Genomic DNA, 9593 nt, shown 5'->3' on the forward strand with positions numbered 1-9593 from the left:
TGCACACTATTTTTTTCGATAATTGTCACTTTATTATTTTGAGTAATAGATCCGACCTCTGCATAACTAAATCAATGCATTGCAGATTTTGTATCTGGTTTGCTTCATAGTGTCCTTAATTCGTATTCAGAAAGGTTACCTAGCCATGTGAGGAAACGGTTATGATACTTCTGGCCAGATACCACACCTATTTGGTGGACCAAACCATTAGTAGGGTCTGAGTTGAGCTCAGTCAGAAAACCGTTTTACTCAGTCAAATCTGCAACTTATAAAAATTTAAAAAGAGCAAAGAAGGCTCGTTTCCTTGACCAGGTTTTGTTGAGTTTGGTTGTCTATATCAAGGACATATGTCATAGTAGGCTAAACCTTAGACATCAAACTCTGAAACAGCTAGTAGTAAAATGTGACTCACCGAAAACAATGGTGATTGGAAAATATATCCTCCATATTCTCGTTATTGTCAAGCAATCAGGCCAGGTTTCACTGCTTATTACCGAGGGTATCCGGCGGCCTGGGCTTCAGCCGGCCTGGATCCAGCGTATCAATCTGGATGCAAAACGTCTCTAAAACGCGGCTCCCTCGCCGGCCAGATGCGAGGCTATCGCTTAAGACAATAGACCCAGATCAGTCGCCCATTGTAATCGAACCGCATGGCACTGAGCGTAGACCACCATCAGCCATGGTCCATGGGAAGCGGATCGAGCCGCCCACGCCCATCGACCAGATGCTGCGCTACAGCGCCTCTAGGCTCAATGGTGCCTGTGATCCCAATCACTCTCCTACCTATCTACTCCCAACCGCTATCGATGAGCTCAGAAGGATGCCGGTGGTGCTGCATACGGTGGCTGGAAAGTCAGATGATTCCTGCCGCCGATCACGGAAACATGAATCTGTCAATCTGGTCAAGGGTATCTGCCGAGCCATCGGCATGATGGCGGCGTCGCTAGTGCTCCATGGCACTTGGCCGGTCGTCCTTGCTGAGCTTGGTTTTGCAGCGTGACCGCGCTGTAGCCTCGCGTGCCTAGCATCTTTGTAGGCTCGCTAGTCGTCCTCGCCGTGCTGGAGTTTCCGGCGTCACCGCGCTAGCTCGCGTGCCTGGCATCTCGGAAAGCTGGCCACAGTCGTCCTCGCCGTGTTGGCGTTTCAGGCTTGACCGCGTTATAGCCTCATGGCTAGCTCGCGTTCGGCGTTCCTAGCATTTTGGAAGGCTCGACCTGTCGATCTAAAGTTTGGATCAATCAGAATTGATCTGATGTAGGTCCTCATATTTAAAGACTCACAGAGGCAAAACAAAAGAACGACTCGTGTCAGTTCCGGTTCCTTTGTGAGAAGAACGTGTCACGTCCCGATACTTTACGAGAAATCACAACGTAGGAAACCAGGAATACCAGCTTTGTGAGAAGAACGACTCGTGTGAGGTCCGGATACTTCAGGAGAAATCACGACGTAACAAACCATGAATACCAGCGACACAGAACGGACGAAAACCAATGAGACGGACGGACGGACCAAACCATGACTTTTTTATGGCATAATTGCACATCCCGATTATCAGGCGGCCATGCATAATAAATGGAGAATATAATCCTTAGTTAAGCATAATCGGCTTAACCCTCATCATGGTTGTGTCTGCGGGTCATAGTAATCACATGAAGCTTGTGAACTGATGTTGTTAGTCACAAACAGTCAGTACGTAATACGGAGTACCCAGTAACAATCCCTAGTTAAACATCCTGCAGTTCAACCTGACCTCCGTCGGCGTCCCTGCGGCCGGCACGAGGCCACCCATCTTGACCATCGCCTTGGCAAAGTCGCCGGCGAAGATCTTAGCATTGCCGCTGTACTTCCTGACCAGCGCGTCCTGCGACCCGCCGCTGAAGAGCTCCTGGTCCGAATGCATCAGCCCACGCTGCGCCACGAGGTTCGTGTAGTATGCGTTGTCGAACGTGTCCGGCGTTTGGTCGTCGAACGGCGCGAGGTTGCCGTCCCCGCCGGTCTGCGGGCACGTCTTTTGCCGCGCCGCCGCGAAGGTGGCGTTGATGTTGGGCTCGCCGTAGATGCGGCCGCGGAAGAAGAGGCAGCGCACCCGCCCCACGGTGTGCGCGCCGGAGAGCGCCGTCATCTCGCGCACCGACAGCCCCTTCGCCGCGAACGCCGCGATGAGCGACGCGGCGCTGGAGCCGGGACCAGGGAGGTTGGCGTTGGCTGCGCTCTGGCTCGCCGTGCGTGAGTCCTTCCGGCCTAGTGGCACGCTCCACGTCGGGCCACTGAGCTTCCGTGTCGTGCAGAGTGGCGTCAGTTATTAACACGTCGCGAGCTGTGAGGTAATATCGGGTGTGTGCGCTCACCAGGTTTACGGCGTCGCGGGCTGCCAGCGCGACTATGTCGGCGCATGAGACTGTGGCCTTGCAGGTGGCCTCGACGCGCGTCTTGATGGCGTCGATCACCTCATAGCCGCGGACGGAGTTGGCGTTGGCGCCGGCGTTCTTCTCGCCGGTGAACGTCGGCGTGTCATCGAGGAGGATCGACGCGTCACATCCCTGCGCAAACGTACACGCATGCGTGCTGATTATTAAGCTCAGGAAGCTAGGTAGAGAAGCAAAGGCGATGACAAATGCGATGGACCGAAGTTGACGAAGCAGTCGTGGAAGAAGAGCCGAATGATGGACGCGCCCATCCGCGGCTCCGCGGTGACGACCGGCGCCATGACCGCCCGGACGATGGCTTCCACGCTCGGGCACGTCTTGGCGTAGAACTTGATGGAGAGCTTAGCGTTGCAAGGAAGAACCACACACACAGAGGAGTGCAGCAACAACAATGTAGCTCCTAGCGACCAAGAAACCCATGCCGAGCGGTCTGTTAATTAGCCGGCCACTATTTAACAGAGCATACAACGTCGTAGAGTAGCATCAACAATAGAGACACCAGAGATAATGTAGCAACAACTATGTAGCAAGAGAGACACCAGAGAGAATTTTGTATTTATAGCGCTCGATCAGCTGGTGATCGTTTTAGTACTGTACTCCAGGCGCACCGGGTGATTGGCCTGTTGACGAGAATGCATGTCTGCAGTTGTGCGCGGCGCACCACGGTGCGTGTGGCATCCAACGCCGGCGATCGAGCAGCCGATCATGATGGGCTTCTTTGCCCTCGCTTTTGGGGAACAAAGGCAGAGCGAGACCATTTATTTGCCCTCGCTTTATTTACGTGTTTGCGTGGGGTGCGAAGCTTCGCAAGATCCGTTTATATATAGGGGTAAAAATAAATGTATAGATCCGTGTATAGGGGTAAATGTATGTTTGTATTGATAAACTTCTGCGTTTGTATGGTTTTTCAAAAAAAAAAAAACTCTAGATTTGAACGTGAGTGGGCGCCATCGGTTGAGAGTTGAGATATGACACAACAAGAATAAAATTATGCTTGTATTGATGTGGTTAGTGTTGAAATATCTAGGACAATGATGGTTCTGGACTTTTTTCGAGAGAGTATGTCAAAGGGGTAGTTTATCTTTATAAAAGGCAGATTTTGAGTACAAGAATTCTACCACACGTAGCATAGTCCGAAGATAATCACCACCGACAAAAGAAACACAACACGAAAGAGCATATCCTAAGCTAAACAATATAACTATGTCTCAACTGGCGCTAGACACCTCCAAAGATCAACAACTCTAAAAGGACTCCTTGTTAACAAACCATCAAGGTAGAAGATAGCGGAACTCGGTCTGTCCCGAGAAGACGTCGTCTTGGACTTCCAGCTATGGCATGCATAGGCCCCCTGCAGTCAGCCTCAGAGAGCGGCGAGCACCGAAGGAAACACAACAGGTGAAACTCCCAACAGAGGAACGACATCGAGGACGCCGTCATCACGCCAATCCGAAGGGTCCAGGTTTTCACCCGGGAGCAACTACCAAACCAAACGAGAGTGCAGGAGACGCCGACACTCCTCGGCGACGCCTCCACGGAGCGGTGATGTCTACGGGTGCTTCTATTCTTGTAGACAGTGTTGGGCCTCCAAGAGCAGAGGTTTGTAGAACAGCAGCAAGTTTCCCTTAAGTGGATCACCCAAGGTTTATCGAACTCAGGGAGGAAGAGGTCAAAGATATCCCTCTCATGCAACCCTGCAACCACAAAGCAAGAAGTCTCTTGTGTCCCCAACACACCTAATAGGTGCACTAGTTCGGCGAATAGATAGTGAAATACAGGTGGTATGGATAAATATAAGCAGTAGCAACGGCACCAGAAAAATGCTTTGCCCAGGACAGTAAACAAGCAGTAGTAACGCAGCAGTAGTAACGCAGTAAAACAGTAAACAAGCAGCGATAGCAGTATTTAGGAACAAGGCCTAGGGATCATACTTTCACTAGTGGACACTCTCAACATTGATCACATAACAGAATAGATAAATGTATACTCTACACTCTCTTGTTGGATGATGAACACCATTGCGTAGGATTACACGAACCCTCAATGCCGGAGTTAACAAGCTCCACAATTCAATGTTCATATTTAAATAACCTTAGAGTGTAAGATAGATCAACACAATTACACCGAGAACTAACATAGCATGCACACTGTCACCATCACACTATGAAGGAGGCATAGATCACATCAATACTATCATAGCAATAGTTAACTTCATAATCTACAAGAGATTACAATCATAGCCTACGCCAAGTACTAACACGGATGCACACACTGTCACCATTACACCGTGCATGAGGAATAGAGTACTTTAATAACATCACTAGAGTAGCACATAGAATAGTAGTGATACAAAACTCATATGAATCTCAATCATGTAAAGCAGCTCATGAGATTATTGTATTGAAGTACATGGGAGAGAGATTAACCACATAGCTACAGCGGAGCCCTCAGCCTCGGGGGTGAATTACTCCCTCCTCATCATGGAGGCAGCGATGGCGGTGAAGATGGCGGTGGAGACGGCGGTGGAGATGGCTCCGGGGGCAATTCCCCGTCCCGGCAGGGTGCCGGAACAGAGACTTCTGTCCCCCGAATTGGAGTTTCGCGATGTGGCGGCGCCCCGGAGTCTTTCTCGGAGTTTCGTCAAGAGGTACTCGCGTTTTTAGGTCGAAAGGGGTTATATAGGCGAAGAGGCGGCGCAGGAGGGCTGACGAGGTGGCCTCACCCTAGGCCGGCGCGGCCGGGTCCGGCCCGCGCCGCCTTATGGTGTGGTGGCCCCCCGACCCCTCTCCGACTCTTCTTCGGTGTTCGGAGCCTTCCGGGAAAAATAGGAGGTTTGGCGTTGATTTCGTCCAATTCCGAGAATATTGCCCGAACAGCCTTTCCGGAACCAAAAACAGCAGAAAACAGCAAGCGGCCTTTCGGCATCTCGTCAATAGGTTAGTTCCGGAAAACGCATAATAATGACATAAAGTGTGAACAAAACATGTCGGTATTGTCATAAAACAAGCATGGAACATCAGAAATTATAGATACGTTGGAGACGTATCAGCATCCCCAAGCTTAGTTCCTACTCGTCCTCGAGTAGGTAAACGATAAAAGATAATTTCTGAAGTGACATGCTACCAACATAATCTTAATCATACTATTGTAAAGCATATGAGATGAATGCAGCGATTCGAAGCAATGTTAATGCAATGAGTAAACAATTGAATCATATAGCAAAGACTTTTCATGAATAGTACTTTCAAGACAGGCATCAATAAGTCTTGCATAAGAGTTAACTCATAAAGCAATAAATTCAAAGTAAAGACATTGAAGCAACACAATGGAAGATTAAGTTTCAGCGGTTGCTTTCAACTTGTAACATGTATATCTCATGGATAATTGTCAATGCAAAGCAATATAACAAGTATAATATGCAAGTATGTAAGAATCAATGCACGATTAATCACAAGTGTTTGCTTCTAAGATAGAGAGAAATGGGTAAACCGACTCAACATAAAAGTAAAAGAATGGCCCTTCGCGAGAGGAAGCATTCATTGCTATATTTGTGCTAGAGCTTTGGTTTTGAAAGCAAGAAACAATTTTTTCAACGGTAGTAATAAAGCATATGTATCATGTAAATTATATCCTACAAGTTGCAAGCCTCATGCATAGTATACTAATAGTGCCCGTACCTTGTCCTAATTAGCTTGGACTACCGGGATTATCGCAATGCACATGTTTTAACCAAGTGTCACAAAGGGGTACCTCTATGCCGCTCTGTACAAAGGTCTAAGGAGAAAGCTCGCATTGGATTTCTCGCTATTGATTATTCTCAACTTAGACATCCATACCGGGACAACATAGACAACAGATAATGGACTCCTCTTTTATGCATAAGCGTGTAGCAACAATTAATTTTCTCATATGAGATTGAGGATATATGTCCAAAACTGAAACTTCCACCATGGATCATGGCTTTAGTTAGCGGCCCAATGCTCTTCTCTAACAATATGCACGCTCTAACCATAAAGTGGTAGATCGCCCTTACTTCCGACAAGACGAACATGCATAGCAACTCACATGATTTTCAACAAAGAGTAGTTGATGGCGTCCCCAGGAACATGGTTATCGCACAACAAGCAACTTATAAGAAATAAAATGCATAAGTACATATTCAATACCACAATAGTTTTTAAGCTATTTGTCCCATGAGCTATATATTGTAAGGGTAGAGGATAGAAATTTAAAGGTAGCACTTCAAGCAATTTACTTTGGAATGACGGAGAAATACCATGTAGTAGGTAGGTATGGTGGACACAAATGGCATAGTGGTTGGCTCAAGGATTTTGGATGCATGAGAAGTACTCCCTCTCGATACAAGGCTTAGGCTAGCAAGGTTGTTTGAAGCAAACACAAGCATAAACTAGTACATCAAAACTTACATAAAAGACATATTACAAGCATTATAAGACTATACATTGTCTTCCCTGTTGTTCAAACACCTCACTAGAAAATATCTAGACTCTAGAGAAACCACTCATGCAAACCAAATTTTAACAAGCTCTATGTATTTCTTCACTAATAGGTGCAAAGTATATGATGCAAGTGCTTAAACATGAGCACAACAATTGCCAAGTATCAAGTTATTCAAGACATCATACCAGTTACTACATGTAGCATTTTCCGTTTCCAACCATATAACAATTAAAGAAGCAGTTTCATCCTTCGCCATGAAAATTAAAAGCTAAGAACACATGTGTTCATACGAACCAGCGGAGCGTGTCTCTCTCCCACACAAGCATTTATTCAAACAAAAACAAAAACAAGAAACATATAGACGCTCCAAGTAAAGTACATAAGATGTGATCGAATAAAAATATAGTTTCAAGAGAAGGAACCTGATAATTTGTCGATGAAGAAGGGGATGCCTTGGGCATCCCCAAGCTTAGATGCTTGAGTCTTCTTGAAATATGCAGGGATGAACCACCGGGGCATCCCCAAGCTTAGAGCTTTCACTCTCCTTGATCATAGTATATCATCCTCCTCTCTTGACCCTTGAAAACTTCCTTCACACCAAACTCGAAACAAACTCATTAGAGGGTTAGTGCATAATAAAAAACTCACATGTTCAGAGGTGACACAATCATTCTTAACACTTCTGGACATTGCCCAAAGCTACTGGAAGTCAATGGAACAAAGAAATCCATCCCACATAGCAAAAGAAGCAATGCGAAATAAAAGGCAGAATCTGTCAAAACAGAACAGTCCGTAAAGACGAATTTTAAAAAGGCACCATACTTGCTCAAATGAAAATTCTCAAATTGAATGAAAGTTGCGTACATATCTGAGGATCACTCACGTAAATTGGCATAATTTTCTGAGTTACCTACATAGAATTTTGCCCAGATTCGTGACAGAAAAGAAATCTGTTTCTGCGCAGTAATCCAAATCTAGTATCAACCTTTCTATCAACGACTTTACTTGGCACAACAAAACACAAAACTAAGATAAGGAGAGGTTGCTACAGTAGTAAACAACTTCCAAGACACAAATATAAAACAAAGTACTGTAGCAAAATAACACATGGGTTATCTCCCAAGAAGTTCTTTCTTTATAGCCGTTAAGATGGGCTCAGCAGTTTTGATGATGCACTCACAAGAAATAGTATTTGAAGCAAAAGAGAGCATCAAGAGGCAAATTCAAAACACATTTAAGTCTAACATGCTTCCTATGAAGAGGCATCTTTTACACAAATGAATTCATGAAGAACAAAGTGACAAGCATAAGAGGATAAAATACGAGTGACTTCAAGATTCTCAATATAAAGAGGGGAAACTTAATATTATTAAGATGCATATAACCATATTTCCCTCTCTCATAATAACTTTCAGTGGCATCATTGATGAAATCCACAATATACCCATCACTTAAAACATTCTTATCATGGTTCATATGCATAGAAGTATCATTAAATTTGGCATAAGAAGAGTTATTCTCATTAATAGTAATTGGAGCAAGATTATTATCAAGAATTTGAACATGGTAAACAAGTTGCATACTAAGGGAATTGTTTTTGGTAATCCAATCATAACTATGACAAGTTTCATAAGGATAGTTATAACCTATATCATAGCATTCTTTATAATAATCATCAAAGGTCGGAGGCACGAGTGTCATCATAAGAAATAGAATAGTTATCTTTCACGAGTTGGTTTATCCGTGTCCATACCATCATTGTTATTAGAAGGAGATGTATCAAACACATAATGATCAGTAGCAAAAGGATTTTCAAACACCTCTTCCCCAAGCTTAGAGCTTTCTATATCATTATGGGAGGAAGCATGGATAGCACTGACACTATGGCAATTATTATCATCATTTTCAGAATTAGTTTCCCAGAGATTTGTAATATCAAAAGTAGTGTGCTCATTCAAATCATGATCGCTAATGTATGTAAAGGGCATAGGAAGATCATCGTATTCAGATTCGTTATCACAATAATCATTAGGAGCAACATACTTACGGTTACCTAGCGTTATCTCATTCACGCGGGGATACGCCGTTACCTCTTTCTTTTTATTCTCCTTCTTCTTCTTCTTCTTCTTCTTCTTCATTCCCTTCTTCTTCTCTTCCTTCTCCTCGTTCCCTTCTTTAGGAGGAAGAGGCTTGAGGGGTGGCTTGTCCGCATAACCTGATTTACTTTCAGAAACAATAGAAGAAACTTGGGAGGATCCCTCCTTTTCATTAATTAGTTGAAAACACACAGCGGTCCTATCATATTTTGGCAAGGTATCATCTTCTAAAATATTTTGTATGTAAGTATTTGTATGGCTATTATCAATGCAATAAGAAAAACACCCATGCAGGACATCATCAATATCAAGATCACTCATATGTAACAAAGAGATTTTTCTCGGCAGTTCTTCACACCCCAAAAATAAAGTAAGTTCATCATGCTGATTAGGAGTAATTTCATCATCACAATACAAATTTGCAGCACTCATTGGGTTCAAATTATCATTGGAGGGGCATTGAAAATTAAAATGACCCACTTCATGGCAAATTTCACAAATAAAAGGATAGAGGGCACAAACTTTTTTACCAAGATCATCTAGAGCCCTAAACCACTTTCTAGTTTTTTCATTAGCATGATGGATACAATATTCATCTTTGATTTGATTA

At 44.4% G+C, this 9593-nt stretch overlaps 1 pseudogene; it reads right to left on the reverse strand.

Moving 5' to 3' along the window:
* Positions 1-1720: 1720 nt before the first annotated feature.
* LOC124683620 lies at positions 1721-2846 on the reverse strand (annotated as a pseudogene).
* Between the last annotated feature and the right edge of the window lie 6747 nt (positions 2847-9593).

Source organism: Lolium rigidum, chromosome 1 (genome assembly GCF_022539505.1).
Source record: "Lolium rigidum isolate FL_2022 chromosome 1, APGP_CSIRO_Lrig_0.1, whole genome shotgun sequence".
Lineage (NCBI taxonomy): Eukaryota > Viridiplantae > Streptophyta > Magnoliopsida > Poales > Poaceae > Lolium > Lolium rigidum.